The 12,427-nt window shown below is 37.0% G+C and overlaps 1 pseudogene; it reads right to left on the bottom strand.

The window, feature by feature from the left end:
- Positions 1–532: 532 nt before the first annotated feature.
- LOC140510998 (fructose-bisphosphate aldolase C-like) lies at positions 533–1,802 on the bottom strand (annotated as a pseudogene).
- Positions 1,803–12,427: the final 10,625 nt, after the last annotated feature.

Raw genomic sequence — 12,427 nt, 5'->3', positions numbered from 1 at the left:
ACCAGCAACAATTAACAATTTGAGGGAGAGTATTAAAAATATAAAGAAATAAAAGTTTTTAATGAAGAATTGCACATATATATACTTATAAATATATAGATTGTATAATTAAAACTTGACACAACATATTTTTAAATACATTAGAATTTTTTCACATTCATATACTTAGTGGAAAAACCATTAAACAATATTAAACATAGTTCATTACACAAATGAACATTATTTCTTACCTGAAAGTGAGCATTTTTCTGGATTCTGATTTGGCTTTGGCATTCTTTTTTTTTTTTTTTCTAATTTCACTAACGTTTATTTAAGCACTACACAACATAGCCACGTGGAAGGTGTGGCATGAATTGGGGCCCAACCCCATAACCCTGGGAGTCCAGGAAGAAGCTAGAGAATCATGGGTATAGCAAGTAGTAGGATATCACACAAAGACAGTGTCGGGGAGTGGGAACTCAGATATCTTGCTCAAATCAAGCAGCCGCTCACCCAAATTCTCCTGTCCAGTCCTCAGGGGCTCTCTTTTTCCTCCCTCCCCAAGGTATAACAGTACAGGGGAGTGATGCTTGGGTGCCTGAGCAGAGGGAGGAAAGGGTGTTATTTTCACTGCTCTGCATAGCTATTTGGTTCATGACAGTGTCTACAGGTAAAGCTTAGTATGGATGGCATGGGCTGGGAATAGGAGTGACCGGGGTTCACAGTCTCAGTAGGCATGATTAGCAATGTAGAGAGACTGCCCAGCTGACCCTGCATCTTCTCCACCTCCTTCATACTTGCCCTGGGCAGCAAGTCCATTCACCTCTGTCCGTTTGATGAACTCCTCAGTGGCAGCGCTCTCATTGTCCCTCTGCCCACGCCAGGCGCTGAGAGCAGAGGCTTGCAGGGCACGTCCATAGGAGAAGGTCAATGCCCAAGGCCGGGGGAGTGGACAGCGGTTAATGGCATTGAGGTTGATGGAGGCCTCCTCCTCACTCTGACCTCCAGACAGAAATGTCACACCTGGGACAGCAGGAGGCAGGAGGGCAGAAACAGTTGCCATGGCAATCTCCTCAGGGGTGTACTTGAAGGGGCAGGCATGACCAGGGGTCACCATGTTGGGCTTGAGTAGTGTCCCTTCAAGGTACACATAATGGTCACTCAGGGTCTTGTAGACAGCAGCCAGGACCTTCTCAGTGACATACTGGCATCATTTGAGATCATGGTCTCCATCTGGAAGGATCTCAGGCTCCACAATGGGTACAATGCCATTCTGCTGGCAGATGCTGGCCAGGGCAGAGGGCGTATGATCACTGATCTTCAGCACACAGCGCCATTTGGCAAAGTCGGCTCCATCCTTCTTGTACTGAGCACAGCGTTCAGAGAGCCTGTCCAGCCCTTGTGTGGTGGTTTCTCCATCAGTTCCAGCCAAAGCCACCAGACCTTTATCAACCTTGATTCCCACAACAATGCCCTTGTCCTGGATGGTGCGGACAAATGGCACTCCATCATCACCCTTCTGGTAAAGGGTCTCATGGAAGAAGATGACACCTCCAATGCATTTCTTGATCCTTCCATCAGCACTGAACAGGACCTGACAATACTGCCTGTGGTTCTCCTCTGTGTTCTCCACCCCAATCTGGCTCAGGCGCTTGGCCATACTGCCTACTGACTCATCAGCTGCCAAGATGTCCTTGCCCGGAGCTACAATTCGAAGGGCAATGTCGGAGAGATCCTTCTTTTGCTCAGCCGACAGGGCTGGGTATACCTGGGGCATGGTGGCAGTCTTCTCTCCTCTCGGCTCGATGAAATTAAATGGCTTCTCTCACTAGCCACGGGAGTCCTGTGCAGGATCCAGGAGTCTGGGGGCTTTGGCATTCTTGAGGATTCATCCATCAATCCTATTGGAAAAGTCCTTCAAGATATAGAAGAAAGTTCATCAGTAGCTGGTGGAAAAAGTAAGAAGAAAAAAACCAATTCACATCATATGTATATATATATATATATATATATATATATATATATATATATATATATATATATATATATATATATGTGTGTGTGTGTGTGTGTGTGTGTGTGTGTGTGTGTGTGTGTATGTATATACACACATATATATATATGTGGCTGTATACACACCATATTTATGTATATGTGTAATTTTTAAATTTTGCTTGGGACAAATGATTCATCTTGTTAAGAAATTCTGCATGTGAAAAGCATGAAAATGAACAGTGGTCCAACTTAGTCTTAGAGTTTCCTAAACACTTTGAAGTCAAATGACTTGCCCATGGTAAGCATATATCATATGATAGGGAGGACATGAACTCAAGTTTACCTGGAAACCATCTACCATACAGAGTTGTTTTAAAACTTAAGTCAGATAATGTCTGCATAATGTTTTGCAAAGTTAAAAGTGCTTTAATAATGTCAGTCACTATGATGTGTGTTGATTTTAACACACTCAAGATGTGTGTTGATTTTGGAACAATTCATCAAATTTGTCATCCTTTGTAGAAAGTAGTATAAAAGGTACAGTTATAATTATGTTCATGGTGGTCTGTTTACTTATGCTCACTATGAGCTCTATTTCCTACCTTAATTAGGAAAACTAATTGTTTGATTTTTGCCTTTGGGCTCACAGTTCAACCAATCATGTCAATTGTTTCATTTGTCTATTTGAGGAAAATGTGAACCACACTTCCATTTAGCTGCAATTTCTATTTTTTGGTTAAATTGTTAGTAAGGTTTTCAATATGAATATTGCTTTGTTCTTTCAATAGTATTGGTCACTGGATATCGACTATAACTTAAGATTATAACAGTTCAACTGATATGTGTAGATGGTTTTTGAGTTGTGGGATTCTTAGTGTCTTTTCCCCCCTCTCATGACCCTCCTCTGTAAAAACACAGTGGAATCACAGAATTAAATAGAATAATAGAATCTCAGAAATGGTTAGGAGTTTCATGGCTCTCTAGTCCAAACAATCCTTGAACAGCAATCTTGATGGAGTCCTCCCAAAGCCACTGAATAACTTCATATCTGAAGATCAGAAGGTACTACATAGAATTGAGGACCAATCATCCTTCTGTTTCATAGGACGTTAAAGTGGCCAAAAACTGCATTACCTACTGACTAGTCCTCAGGATCTCAGTCACTGTGTAATTGGCCAGCCTTGTCTTCTGGAAAGAAACACAAGATGGCTTGTGCTTATTCTACCTTATTGGAAAGAACCTGTTAAATCACCTGCATAGAAGAATCCAAGGTTACTTCAGAGTGATGAAGAAGAGTGAGATGACACTTTGTGAGAGAGTTCCAGCATATTTAAAAATCAGGTATAGCATGAAATCATAACATTTAGTTTGTCAGCAATTTGGACAAACCATCATTAAGTTCCCTAGTTAGTCTTTCTTCATACTCCTGCCACATATGAAATAACATTAAAATGCAAGTCAGAACAACGAAATACATGAGGAATAGCGAACTCTAGATAATACACAGAATTAAAAATCTTTTTTTAAAAAAATGTGGACATCCAAAGAAATTACTAATAAATTTAGACACGGGTTTATTTGAATTTAGTCATTCAACAGAAAATCTGTTGATCTAATAAAATAGTACTATAAGAACAGAGTCAAGAGTTTATCACAATTATATGCAAAGAGACAAGTGAACTTTGTTATCTTGCTAGTCATGTCCCAGGTTGAGAATAGAGTTTTCTTCTATGCTAAGCTAATTGGACATGTTTTATTTTCATTTTATCAATATAACATTTTTCTTTTAAAAAAATCATTTTCATGCCTTATACTTTAAAAGAATTAATTTAAAATATTAATATTTTACTTCATTAAGCTATAGTCTAAACACAAAGTGACCATTAAAGTATAGTGAGCAAAATAGAAAAGAGAATGCCTGGAAATGATTAAATAAAATACAAAAATTGCACGGATGGGCAGAGAGCATTGAATGAAAACAGCTCCTATATTTTCTGTTACAACTGAAATATTTCTTAATTCAGACAGAAATTGATTTCTTTTAAGTTTCTAAATCCATGCTTTATGATTACGTAGATTTTAATAAGAAAGCTAAGATAAATTCTACTTCCTACTATAACTTGAGTAGTGTCCCTTCAAGGTACACATGATGGTCACTCAGGGCCTTGTAGACAGCAGCCAGCTATAACTTGGAAAAAAAGGAGACTGGTTCATTTCTTTAATTCTTATAATAACTTCACAGAAGTGGGAAGAGAAGATGAAATGGGAGAACTCTCTAGATCACCATTAAAATAGTATAGTTTCCTTTCCAGAGACAAATGAAACATGTAGATAAGTATAGATAGAGAGGAGGTAAATGTTGCAACATAAATATATAGCATGTGGGGAAAGCATCACCAAAACAAAGTATCCTTACATACAATGATCCAATTTGTGTTTAGTCTCAAGAAAAGATAATTCTCACCAAATTTGTAATAGTAAATGCCCAAAAGAGAACCCAGAAAAGAACAGAGCAAATTGACTATTATTGTCCATAATGATGATACTGGAAACTTCTTTTGTTCTGGCTGTAAATTTGGAGTTGAGAGGAGATTTTGCATCTATTTTCCAGATTCAGAAGCAGAACTTTTGCTAGGGTTGGAAGCTCAATCCCATGTGGACAGTCTCGGGCGGGTAAAGGTGGGAACTTCTAAATCTTAGAGTTCTCACGAGACCCCCCAGGAAACGGCTGGGAATCGAGGTGAACCTAGCTATCTCGTGTATTTCCGCCTCTTCCCGTGAGAAACGTGATGGGAGAGAGCTCTCCCCACCCTCGAGATTGTCCCGGATCTGGGCACACTATTGTTATCTAACAGCACGGTATTCAGATGCAAACTATGCTGCTGAAGAGCTTAAGTAGGATCAGAAAAGCCTGAAAGTTCTCTTGGGTGGAGGGGCGCGGAGCGGACAGGACAGAAGGCTCCGTTTTTCCTCTCTCCTCTCTCCCCTCCCCCTCTCTCCCCACTTATACTTCCACTTCCAATCTCTTATTGTAAGATCTTTGCCTCCTTGGGAGATTCTTTGCTCCCTCCTAAGGAAGAATTCCCCTGCACTTGTAACCAGACCCTGAATAAAGCTCAACCCTTGTTCGACTCTGGAACGTCCTTTCTCTCATACGAGCATCCGGTTTGGCCAACCGAAGACCTCCGATAGAGGTAAGGTAAGACTCGGGTAGCCCACAGGCCTCTAGGCCTGGCAGTTGGTGCCCCGAACAGAGGACTGGGAGCGCAGATATCCTGGGTGCTTTGGGAACACCCGGAAGGGGCTGTGAAAGACGCGAGTCCCGAATCCTAGATTCGGAAGGAGAGAAAGAGTGAGAGTAGCTTCCCACACCCATGGGAAAAGGGCAGGGATGGGGAATCAATTGCCAGTAATAAAGCCAGAGGAACAGGAGGTCTGGGCTGAGATACTTTACAGGGAATGCAGGGAGGCGGGGGTCACTATAGAGTTAAACGACCTCCGAGAATTTTGTAAAAGGATTTGGAAACTTTCTTAAACATTTCTTTGATAGCATTATTACTAGAAGAGGTCTTGGTAATGCAAAACTTGATATTGGATTAAGCCTTTAACTAAAAGATTTTAAGTGATACTTGAATAAATATAGGCTTTGAAAAGGAAAAAAAAGACCTATATGTTTTAAGGAAAGATGAATGTTCAATATCATTTACAAAATGTTATGTTGAATATATATATGAAATATCCTGATGATTCTCTAGATATGAAATATATAGACACACATGTAGGTGTATAATATGTGAAAGGGTATGATCAGGAGGAACCTAGTTAATTTGAAATGGCTAAAAGATAGTTTCTCTCCTGGATTTGAAGATACCTCTAATCTAGAGGGAGTGAACCAGAGCGAAGAAACTAAATTTAGCATTTTGATCACATCTTCTGGGTAGAGCATGGTATTTGCTTTAAGTGCCAACTGACAACATACTGGAAGAATTCCAATTTTTCTGCTGCCTTTTAAAGGTCAGATCCAGAGACATGACTCAGATTCACACCAACCAAGTCTAAACCAATCATCTTTGTGGAATCAAAGGGTCACTAAGTTGCCAAGAAAATGACATTCCTAGATATAAGCAGTATCCCAAAGATGGCTTCCATGGGCATATTCACACTGTCTTTGGGGGCATAGCTTCAAAGTCAGAACCAAGGCCTAACTCTAATTCTATCAGATGTATAATGCTCTTTCTTCTAATGATCTCTCTCTTTCCATCTCCTTCTTTGTGTGTGTGTGTGTGTGTGTGTGTGTGTATGTATATGTATATGTATATATTTATGTATGTATGTATGTATTACATTTATATGAATGAATCGATGTTGAACAGTATTTGGTGGACAGAGAGTGAGATTTGAACTTAAGTCTTTCTCACTTCAAATCTAGTAATAATGTATTCTTTTACCACTTACATGGTATATATATAACACACACATATATATATATATATATATATATATATATTAGCATATATAGTACATATATATCATATTTACAATTCCAAATTTTATATTAGTTTAATTGGGAAAAGACTTCAATTAAAGAAAGTTATGATAATTGTAGTTTTGATTGTTTAATATTAGAAGAAGAAAGATAAGATTCTAATATGAGGGCACTTAGACTAAGTTGTCCTAAGGCCCCCAATTATATAGGCAAATACAGTTTTGTACTTTGGTACTCTTTTGACCTATGTTAAGCCTGAGTCAACAGTTAATAGTCACAGTTTCTTCTGGCCAGGTATAGTAGTATGAGTTACTCCTTTCTTTTATTACCTCTGATAGTCAGGTCAGATCTCCCAATTTCTGTTCTCCACAAAGCAACTCCTCCTACCTAAGTCTCACTCAAGCCGGGAACTTCACCACATATGGGCCTTATTCAGGAATGACTCTTCCCACAGTTGGCATTAATCATCTCTTCCCTACCAAGACCATTTTGGGGGTATCTAATTTCCCTCCTTGAGTCCATTGTGATCTGGGTTTCTTGCCCCCTTAACTTGCTGTGCTGTGCATTACTATGCTCTTGTTTATATCTTGTTTATATAAAGCTCTTTTTTTTACATCAGCTTCCTGAATCCTGGTTTCTAGTAGCGAGTGAAAGTCAAGTCTGTTTTAAACCATTTTTTAAACCATTTTAAATCATTCATTGTCAACGAATAAAGCAAAACTTCACCACTTATAAACTACTTGTAGATAATGCAATAGAAATTAAAAAAAAGAAACAGGTATAGTTTTCAAAAATCTATAAATGAAAAAGCGTTCTTTTATTACTAAGAATATAATAAAGTCACTTTGCAACTTGACAGCTGTATAAGTTTAAGTCTAATCAATCAGTCAGTTTTCTCATATGTAAAATGGGAATAATACTTCCAGTAACTTGTAACAGGGTATCATAAGATAACATAAGAAATTAGATGTCAAATATTTTGCTTACTATAAAGACCTAAAAAACCTTGAGTTCTATAGACTCTCAAAGTCAATTCATATGATTTCAGTTTTAGACTTGAGAACCTATCATATTGGCACTCTAGCCATTCTTAATCTATTATTATGCTATTCCTCAATAAGGCTGGCAGTATGTAAGGGTAGAGTAGATCCTAACCCTAGTGTCTCATTTTGAGAATGCTTTCTATTCCTGGAAAGACTTCCTGTTTCCAAATAATTTCCCTACTGTCTTGACTTTCATGGATGTCTGTTTCAGATTCACTCCTCTGAGTTATGGTAAACATTAAATCAGCATAAACTTTGAACACTTCAGCATGATTTACATTACTAAACACTTTACAACATGAAAGGGCTGAGGGCTTCTCTCTTTGGGGCATGAGATGATAACATGGCAGGAGAAGCAATGTGGTGTGATGGAAAGAACACTGGACTTGGAGTCAGGGGAGTCCTGCTCTAAAAGGTGCAACTCACCCTTCTTCCTCTCAAGTGATTTTGGCTCTTCTTGCTCACAGCCCCTATAACTGTGTATCTATAGCTATATTTGGTCTAGATTTGTTCTCATTAAAATTCCAGACAGTAGTCATGAGGAAGTCACTTAGCTCCTCTCACTCTCAGTCTCCTCCTCTGTTAAAAAGGTATAATAAATAGTACTTTATCTTCATATTATTTGTGAGGATGAAATGAGATGATATGCGTGCAGAAATTGGTTAACTTTAATTTGCTATGTAACTATAAGTTAAAAAATTACAGCCCTGTGATTGTTGCTATTTTTACTATTAGAATAAAGATAAAAGTTTAGGGCAGGTATGAGTAGGGTATCTAATAGAGCAGCTGTCAGTGGTTAGCATGAATATGATCATCCCTGGGTATTCAGGGAAATGGGAGCATGCAAAAAAGGGGAAAGTATAACAAAGGGAGATGAGAAAGTACCAACTACAATCATTTTGCCATAGGTCTAGCCCGGTCTATTGGGGGGTAAATTAGAACATCGTTTTTGTCTTAAATTTAATAAGATTTTTATCTGATTCTGAGTTTTTCCACTAACTCAAAATCTGTTATTAGAAAAAACTATTGTTAAAATTCTTTTTCTTAGCACATACTCTGTAAAGTATAAGGCTTTGGTTGTTTATGATGAAACACTTTGAAAAACTAAATTTCTACAAGAGATGGCTATCACTGACAAATTTTCTCAAAACTAGTACCTCTCAAAAAGTTTTATAAGACCTTAATTCTTGAAATAAACACACATGGGAGAATGGACTCCATAAATGACTCTTTTCTAATATCTTTAGGACTGTAACAGACATGTTTGACAATTGACATAATCATCATGACACAGGGAAGACCCTGAAGATCATTTCAAAATATAAAACATTCTTAGCTTTTACACAGATCTACAAAGTAATTACAAAAACAGATGTGAAATAATTATTTCAAAAGAATAGAGGAATGAATTTATCCAGCATCAGCATATGGTAAGAGAGCTGGAAGGAATTGTAAAGTATAGTTAGTCTTACTCTCTCATTTTACAGATGAGAAAACTGAGACCAAGCTAAATATATCAGTTAAATACAATTTATAAATACCTGCTCTGTGCCTCTTAGAGAGGCATTTTGCAAGGTGCTAGGAGTATAAATAAAATAAAAAGAAACCAACAAATGTGAAATGATCCCTACTCACACAGGGTCTAGTACAAAAAATTTTTGCTGTTCAACAACTTCATATTCTCATAGGAAAATTATGTATCTATATCTATTTAATGTAAAGAGAGCAAATACAAAGTACATTTGTCCTTTCCACATTGCCAGCTAGGGATGTGGCCTCCCTGGCATTGAGAAAATCTGCATAAAATTTTTGTCCCTCCTTTCATACCAAAGAAGAAGTCTGAATTTTTTTCTTTTATGGGCTGTGTTTAGAGTTTTTATTGTAAAATGTGGGTTAAGTACTGGTTCAAAGACTCTGTGTCATCTGCTGGCCTTTGCATGTCATCTGTGACTTCCACAAAGTTTTCCCCAAATTCCTATTTAATTTTATGCTGATCTTTGGAAGCTGTGATGGCGAAAGTCATGATGTGGAAGGGATAACTGGAGTTAAAGTCAAGATTCTACTCCAAGAGTACACAAGTAATTAAGTAGCAGAGACCTCCTCTGGATATGTTTTTAATATCAGAAAATGCCCTAATGTGGCTTTGTGAAATTACCAGATACATTACGATTATACTTCCAGATACTTTCAAGCCCAGAAGATTAATACTCTACATTCCTTGATTTATTATCTCTGAATCACAACTGTTCATCTGGACTAGTCTATATCTTCTTTTTTAAAAAACATTTTTTAAATTAATTTTATATATTTTCCATATTCTACAATCACTACCATATAACTTAGATTTTTTCCCCCTCTCTCCCTGAGATGGCATACAATTTTATATAGGTTCTACACATACATTCCTATTAAATATATTTTCACTACAGTCATGCTGCATAGAAGAATTAAAATGAATAGGAGAAATCATATAACAAGCCAAAAGGTAATACAAATGAAATTGATCTGTTACATTCTGCAATTGAATTCCATAGTTCTTTCTCTGGATGCAGAAGGCACTTTGCCTTAAAAGACCATTGGGGATTTTTTTAAGTCCTTGCATTGCAATGAAGTTCCAAGATTACCAGAAAAAACTCATATACTATGGTCGTTGCTGTGCACAAAGTTCTCCTGGTTCTGTTTCTTTCGCTCAGTATCAGATCATATAAGTCTTTCCAAGCCTCTCTGAAGTCTTCCTGTTCACCATTTCTTATAGCAAAATAGTATTCCATTACATTCATATACCATAATTTATTCAGTCATTGCCCAATTGATCGGCATCCCCTTGAGTTCCAGTTTTTGGCCATCACAAAGAGTGCTGCTATAAATATTTTTGTACATGTGGGACCCGTTTCCCTTTCTATGATCTCTTTGGGATACAGTCCTAAAAGAGATGTTGTTGGGTCAAAAGGTATGCACATATCTGTAGCACGTTGGGCATAGATCCAAATTGCTCTCAAGAATGGTTGGATCAGCTCACAGCTCCACCAACAATGAATTAGTGTTCCAACTCTCCCACATCGTCTCCAACATTTATCATCTTCCTATTCTGTCATGTTTACCAATCGCATAGGTGTGATGGCGTACCTCAGAATTGTTTTTATTTGCATCTCTCTAATCAATAGTGATTTAAAGCATTTTTTCATATTACTATAGACACCTTTAATTTCTTCCTCTGAAATATGCCTGTTCATATCTTTTCATTATTTATCATTTGGGGAAGGCTTGTATTTTTGTACATTTGACTCACTTCTCTATATATTTTAGAAATGAGGCCTTTATCACAGACACTAGCTGCAAAAATTCTTTTCCAGTTTTCTGCATCTCTCTGAATCTTGGTCTCATTGGGTTTAGTTGTGCAAAAACTTTTCAGTTTAATGTAATCAGAATTATCCATCTTGCACTTCCTTATGCTTTCTATTTCTTCTTTAATGAAAAATTCTTCCCTGTTCCATAAATCTGATAAACACACTATTACCTGCTCCACCAATTTGTCCATAGTATTAATCTTTATACCTAGATTGTGTACCCATTTGGAATTTATTCTTGTGTATGGTGTCAGGCAATGGTCAATGGCTAGTTTTCACCACACTGTTATCCAGTTTTCTCAGCGATTTTTGTTGGACAGTGAGTTCTTATGCCAGAAGCTGGAGTCCTTGGGTTTATCAAACAGTATACCTTAACTACTGTGTCTTTAGTATCTAACACATTCCACTTGTCTACCCTTCTGTTTCTTAGCCAGTATGAAGTGATTTTGATAATTATTGCTTTATAATACAATTTGAGATCTGGTAGCACTAGGCCACCTTCCCTAGCATTTCTTTTCATTAGTCCCCTTGATATTCTGGACCTTTTGTTCTTCCAGATGAATTTTGATATTACTTTTCCTAGCTCTCGAATATAATTATCTGATAGTTTGATTGGTATGGCACTAAATAAGTAAATTAATTTAGGGAGAATTGTCATTTTTATTATTTCGGTTCGGTCCACCCACAAGCAACTGATGTTTTTCCACTTACTTATATCTGACTTTATCTGTGTGAAAAATGTTTTGCAATTGTGTTCATATAGTCTTTGAGTTTGTTTTGGCAAGTAAACTCCCAAATATTTTATAGTGTCTACCCTTGCTATAAATGGGATTTCTCTTTCTATCTCTTGCTGTTGGGCTTTGTGACTAATATATAGAAATGCAGAAGATTTGTGCGGGTTTATTTTGTAACCTGCAACTTTGCCAAAGTTGTTTATTATTTCAAGTAGTTTTTTACTTTGCTCTCTGGGATTCTCTAAGTATATCATCATATTATCTGTAAAGAGTAATAGCTTAGTTTCTTCTTTGCCTATTCTAATTTCTTCAATTTCCTTATCTTCTCTAATTTCTACAGCTAAAATTAACAGTGGTGATAATGGACATTCTTGTTTCACCCCTGATCTTTCCGGAAATGCACCTAGTGTATCTCCATTGCATATAATACTTGCTGAAGGTTTTATATAGATACTACTTATTACTTTATGGAAAGTTCCCTTTATTCCTGTACTCTCCAGTGTTCTTAATAGGAATGTATGTTGTGCTTTGTGAAAAGCTTTTTCTGTATTTATTGAGATAATCATGTGGTTTCTGTTTGTTTTGTTTTTGATATGATTGATAATGCTAATAAGTTTCCTGATACTGAACCAGACCTGCATTCCTGGTATGAATCCTACCTGATCATAATGTATTATTATGATGATAAGCTGCTGTATTCTTTTTGCTAAAATCTTATTTTAAATTTTTGGATCTATATTCATTAGAGAAATTGGTCTATAATTTTCTTTCTCTGTTTTATCTCTTCCTGGTTAAAGTATCAAAACGATATTTGTGTCACAAAAAGAATGTGGGAGGACTCCT

The sequence above is a fragment of the Notamacropus eugenii genome, chromosome 6, assembly GCF_028372415.1.
Source record: "Notamacropus eugenii isolate mMacEug1 chromosome 6, mMacEug1.pri_v2, whole genome shotgun sequence".
NCBI lineage: Eukaryota > Metazoa > Chordata > Mammalia > Diprotodontia > Macropodidae > Notamacropus > Notamacropus eugenii.
This window is presented reverse-complemented; position numbering and strand designations above follow the sequence as displayed.